The sequence below is a fragment of the Lactuca serriola genome, chromosome 9 (assembly GCF_051521515.1).
Source record: "Lactuca serriola cultivar US96UC23 chromosome 9, Lser_US96UC23_V15, whole genome shotgun sequence".
In the NCBI taxonomy this organism is placed as follows: Eukaryota; Viridiplantae; Streptophyta; class Magnoliopsida; order Asterales; family Asteraceae; genus Lactuca; species Lactuca serriola.
In genome coordinates this window covers 58,646,211-58,652,538 of record NC_136416.1, presented here as the reverse complement: position 1 = coordinate 58,652,538, position 6,328 = coordinate 58,646,211, and positions in this window count along the sequence as shown.

The window sequence follows — 6,328 nt, the reverse complement described above, 5'->3', positions numbered from 1 at the left end:
ACAGTAAAAAAGTATAAAAAAAGAACCTTCTAGAATTCTGCAAGAAGAAAGTTGAGCATTAGAAGCACTCCCATTCTCATCATTTTGACCATCAAAAACAGCTCCCAAAACATTCCCCACAGCAAGTTGCATGCTTTCTAGTATGGTTAAATTCTAAAATTTGAATTCAAAAAGGTAAAATGGTCATTTTTCTAGATAGAAGGGTAAGATGGTCATTTTTTATAATCAGACCTGAGAAGGCAGTGGGGAAAGAAGAGGGCTCTTAATGATCATACTGATTATGTTTGTAACCTTAGTAATGGCTAAAAGAGGTTTGAAAGAAGAAATAAGTCGAACCAATTCCAGCTGTACATTCCAAGAACTAGAAAAACAAAACAAAAGAGTTTAGGAAAAACCTTCCATTATCGCCATCTAATGATTATAAAAAACCAAAAATTAGCATATTTTCCTCTTTTTGGCCATACTTTTGGCTAGCTGCAGGGTAGTCTCTAGACATTTTGCTCGGAATATCTTTCCATTGAAAAGCATTAAATTCAACTTTCTTTAAATTTACCTGAAGGATTTAAGTTAGAAGCAGAGACATTTACTCTTTCATTGTTACTGCACTTATTACTGAAACAAGGATGTACTCTGTTAATACCTGCAAATTAATAAATCGTTACAGATCAGATGTTCTTGATTTTTTTCTTTAAGAATAAAGGAAATATATCATATTAATATATTACCATAAAAAAGGCAAGCATCCCCCCAAAAAGCAGGAGGAAGCAACTCCTGATGATATGTCTTGAAGTGTCAAAATAGCTGCTACTTCTAAATTCATCCCAAGGATTCAAAATAAGAGATAGCAAAGCTGTTAATAGAGCCATTACAGGAGTTACATAACTCATTAAGGTCAATGGATTCTTCAAACCTATTTAAAAATAATGACATACAACACCAATCAAATCAGACACACAAACAGATATCAAATATCATACGAGTTTGCTCTGATTTGAACAGATTGTAAGAAATTGAATGATTGAAACTCTAAAAATTCAATTGCAATCAACATCATCAACATGGAGGAATTCCATCTCTGGTTTCCTTTTCCTTTGTCCTCCATTGTTGCTCCTCAACAATGAATGAAAACAACTGTCGGCTTCTCGTCTTGTTAACGGGTTCATCACTAAATTCTTTCACAAAATAAAAAACATTTCAATATTTTATCAAATAACCAAAAATACTAAAGAAACTACAAAAATAAATAAATAAATCAAAAAGAAACATCTTATGATTGATGGGAAAACTTTTTTATTTGTTCAGCACCAAGGGTTTGAAGGGTAGAAGAAGGGAATTTTGAAAGATTTGTGAGGCTTCCAACACCAGATATCAAACGAAATTAGATTAAGATACTCTTTTTATTATTATAAGTTTATAACAAATTAATCAACTGTGTTGATTTTGGGACCTTACATCAAGTTGGGCAATTGTAATATTACTTACTTGTAGTATCTGCATACAACTACAATCAAGTCAATCACCCATAAATAACCAAACAGTTTAAGTAAAAGAATAAATTTTAAGAAACTTACCTTTAGAGCTAAACCAAATATAACCCTACCAAGTTTTTTTATATCAATGATGTTCAAAATCCAGTGTACTGCAATGAGTGTAGCAACAGATGGATAATTGTGTAGAAAATTTAGATTCCTGTGCAACAAAACAAAAGGAAAGCCTTCAAAAATTATTAAAAAAAAGAAATGCAAAGTTTTAAGAAATTCAAGTTGGTGAATTTGATTACTTCTTAAAGGACATTGAACTCTAATGCACCTTCATTGTCCCTTGAGGTCAAGTCTGAAGAAGGAGATTAATAGTCTAAGATTTTAATAATCACCATGTTTTCTCTTCATAAATATTCCGAAAATTAACAAGAGAGATACCTGAATCTGTATTGAATACATCAAAGCAATGCGCAGCCTGAGCCTCCTCTTCATAATCTGAAATCTCAACTTTATCAATAACTTTCTTCTTATCATGTCTAGAAAGGAAAAGAAAAACAACTGCATGAAACCAAATATGCATATTCAATCCACCATATACACAATATTTTATGATTTTACCTAGCCTTAGTGGGACCCTCACCCTCCTCCAGAAGCAAATGATCTGCACCTGATGATTTTTGTACATGTCTCAGATCACTAGCTTCTGCACGGTAAAATCATAATTCATAACAGTTAGCTTTCCATATCATGTCATATAGAGATTAAGTTTAGAAAAGATATTGTAAAGGGGCATTATGAAGTGTCTCAAATTGGGAGTTCCCTGATTTAACACTCATTTGACTGTTTAAAGCCAAAAAATTTATCTTCCTTCTGTAAGATGGTGGAGCTGAGTGGCTTCTTCTTCTTGGCTGCTTCTTATCTTGAAAGCTAGATTGAGTGAATTTTGTCTTTTTTACCCTTTCACCACAAGATAATGATGACATATAGGATTCAGGACTTGCCCAATCTATTCCATTCATGAAATCGCACAAAAGAGTGTCCTTTTGAGAGTTCCTAACATGCCCTTTGAAACTCATATACCCCTCTTGAGAAGAGCTATATCATCCAGACATGTTTTACTAATAGACTTGGGTGTAAGTGTAAGAGAATTGGCAGAAAGGTGTAATATCCCAGAAGATATGTCAAGTTTTATCCTCATCACCCTTCTTCTCTATACTCTGTCAATAAACGAATAAATAATAATCACAAAGTGGAAATTTATTCCTCAATTCCAAATTTATATATAATATTTGTCAAAGGCACTTATCTGAATTCTTAATTTATATATAATATTTAGGGTTTCAGACATATACATATTCCTTGAACTTACAGTTACTGCACAAACTAGGGAACATCGATCACATTCAGAACCAAAAAAGATATATAGAAAAATATAAAATGATTGTTTTCAAAGGAGAACTCAAGGAAATATGTACGAATTTGAACTTACAATTGCTAATTTTTGGAAAAGGACCCCTAAACATTCTGTTTTTAACCTTGAGTAACCTTGTATCAACAAGAACTTTAGCCTCCTGTCAAGAACATTGCAGCAAGTCAGATCTTCAATTTTACAGTCACTGAACAAGAATTTGAACTTACTGTCGCCATCACCTCCTCCATTCCTGATATACTTCCGTCTTTCCTATTGCGCCAGGAACTCAACAAGAATTTGAACTTACGCTAGCGTATGTGTGTGCGTATGTGAGTAAGTAGAAGAAGAACACATACAGTTTTAGGAGTGTTGAAGTCGAAGATAGAAATTGGCAAGGAGAGGAGTATAGGTTACGCACTGGAGAACGGTATTGAGGTAGCAGATATTATCGAGATTTTTGAACCCTAATGGAGGACCGTTCTTTCGTTTCTTCAACAACAAAGTCGTTTTCCAAGTCATTTGCAATTGGAAACCAGCCATTAACAGCAAGGACCTCTCTCTCCTGATTCACTCGCCGCATTGAACGACAATCTCTACTGCCTGTAGATCGTCGGCGTGCAAGGCCTGAAGATTCGATGTGGTTTGGAGGTAGTGGAGGTGGGTATCAGGCGGGGTTTTAGGGTTTCGTTTAACCGAAGAGGATTTTAAGAACTTCAAAAATATGAAAATGTCGATCTTCTACACACCAAATACGACTTCAGAAAAATCGCATATCGAAGTCAAAAATATGATTTTAGGAACTTCACAACTAAAAATCGCATATTAGGAACCCACACAATGCTTTTAGGGTTTCTTTTTATTGAAGAGTATTTCACAACATACGAGAAGGAGGAGGAGAGTATCGGGTGGAGTTTTCAATTTTTGCGTATTTCATTCCCCGCTTGCAATTAAAAAATTGAAGAACGCATGTTGAAAAAAAAATTATAAAACGACAGTTCTACACGTCGCACTTTTTTATTGTAGGTGCCCTCCGTGTTTTTAATTTTTTTTGTTGGACACCAATTGTAGGGCACACATAAATGCGTGTCCTCAATTCTTCATATTTTGGAAAATTGACATCAATTTTTAGGGCATGCTCAAATGCGTGTTCTCTATCAGCGCGTGTCATTGATTACGCGTCGTAAAAGGCTGTTTTTCTAGTAGTGCACTAAAATGTATAGGGACCTGAAACCCTACTACTGGTGGCCGACGATGAAGCTTGATGTTGCAAAGTATGTGGCCGAGTGTGTGACTTGTGCGAGATTCAAGACACAACATCAGAAACCATATGGGAGTTTAGAACCTTTACCTGTGCCTATGGGTAAATGGGAAGACATTGCGATGGATTTTGTCACTAAACTACCCAGAACGAAAAATGGTCACACCATGATTTGGGTGGTTGTTGATCGATTCACTAAGAGTGCGCATTTCATAGCAGCCAATGAGAAATGGTCTGTGGAAAAGCTTGTGAATTCTTACGTGAAGGAAATTGTGAGGTTTCACGGTATCCCGTTAACGATTGTGTCAGATCGTGACAGCCGTTTCACCTCAAGGTTTTGAAAAAGTCTACAAGAGGAAATGGGTACCAAGTTATGTTTAAGTACAACTTACCATCCGCAGACTGATGGTCAGAGTGAAAGAACAATACAAACAGTTGAAGATATGCTGAGAGCATGTACCCTGGAATTCCTAGGTAACTGGGATGAACATTTATCTTTGGTAGAATTTTCCTACAATAATAGTTTCCACTCGAGCATAAAGATGGAACCTTATCAAGCTTTGTACGGACAGAAGTGTCGTACGCCGTCTTGTTGGCTTGAGGCTGGGGAAAAGCAGTTTATGGGTCCCGAGATGGTCCATCAAACCGCTGAAAAGTCGAAAATAATTAGAGAAAGAATGTTAGCAGCTCAAGATCGTCAAAAGAGCTATGCTGACAAGAAGCGAAGGCCAATGACCTTCGAAGTTGGAGATTCAGTTTTGCTTAAATTCTCGCCGTGGAAGGGACTTATAAGATTTGGTAAAAGGGGAAAGTTGAGTCCAAGGTTTATTGGACCATTTAAAGTTCTTCAGAGGGTTGGGAACCAAGCTTACAAGCTCGAATTACCCGAAGAACTGAATGGAATTCACAACACTTTTCATGTGTGTTATTTGAGGAAGTTCACGGGAGAAGTTCCTGATATAATTCCAATTTCTGAATTGAGAATTGATGAAAACAAGAGGTTAATTGAAGAACCAGAGGCAATCGTTGACCGAAAGACTAAGAAGTTGCGACGCAAGATGGTCGAATTAGTGCTTGTTCGTTGGAAACATTCGAATGGGCCAAATCTCACTTGGGAAACGGAGAGTGACATGTTGAGTCGCTATCCGCATTTGTTTGTTGATGTGTGATTCCGGAGACGGAATCATCCTAAGGGGGAGAGAATTGTAATGCCCGGGTTTCCAGGCTAGGCATTATCATTGATGTAATAGTTTAGGTTAACCCTTGTAACTCTTTTTGGAGTATTAATGATGAAATATTTGAGTATTATGTGAATTATGTGTATTTGTGTGCTTATTACTTAATTATAAAGATATAATTAATAAATGATAAAACTAAGCGTCAAAATTGAAGTGTGAGATAAGCCCGATATCTTTGCATAAAGATGTAGTGGTCGAAACAAGGATTTCGAAGATATAAAGAATGCCAAAATTCGAGTTATAACGAAGAAGTTATGACCTGTCGAAGTTTCGCGACAGAACCGGCAACACTTAATGACGTAAAAAGTGAAATTTACGTTAGAGCGATATTTAGCCTTAGTGATCTAAATGAAATTCGTAGAGTTCGTTAAACCGAGAGCGTGCATAAAAAGAACGCCCAAATCTGACTTCGTATGAGGAAGTTATGATTTTTCGAAGTTTCGACTTAGCAGTATGCAGCCCGAATACTCGATTTGAGATCGAGGGGTTTTTAGCCGAAACAATCTAAATGAGAATAGAAGGTCTCGTTAATAGGAGTAAAACGATAAAAAGATAGGCGAAAACGGACGTCGGATGAATAAGTTATGATTTTATAACGGAGTTTTCTTGTCCCGGCCTACTAAAAATAAATAATAAAAATAAAATCAAAATTAGCCGACGGAGTCTAAACGAAAGTTGTAGAGCGTAGTCTTACCTACGCGGGGATATAAAGAACGTCGAAAACGGAGTTTGTATGAGGAAGATATGAATTTTTGAAGTTTATTAAATATTTTCGATATTTAATTTAAATTTATATTAACCGATATTATCCTTGGGGGAGTCAGCGACCTTATCGTCGTTACGCCCAGGGTAATTTCAGATTACGCCCAGCGTAATTTGAAGTTCCAACCCCTATAAAAGGAGGTCGAGGGCAACCAAGTTGTTTGCTCATTTCTTCCCT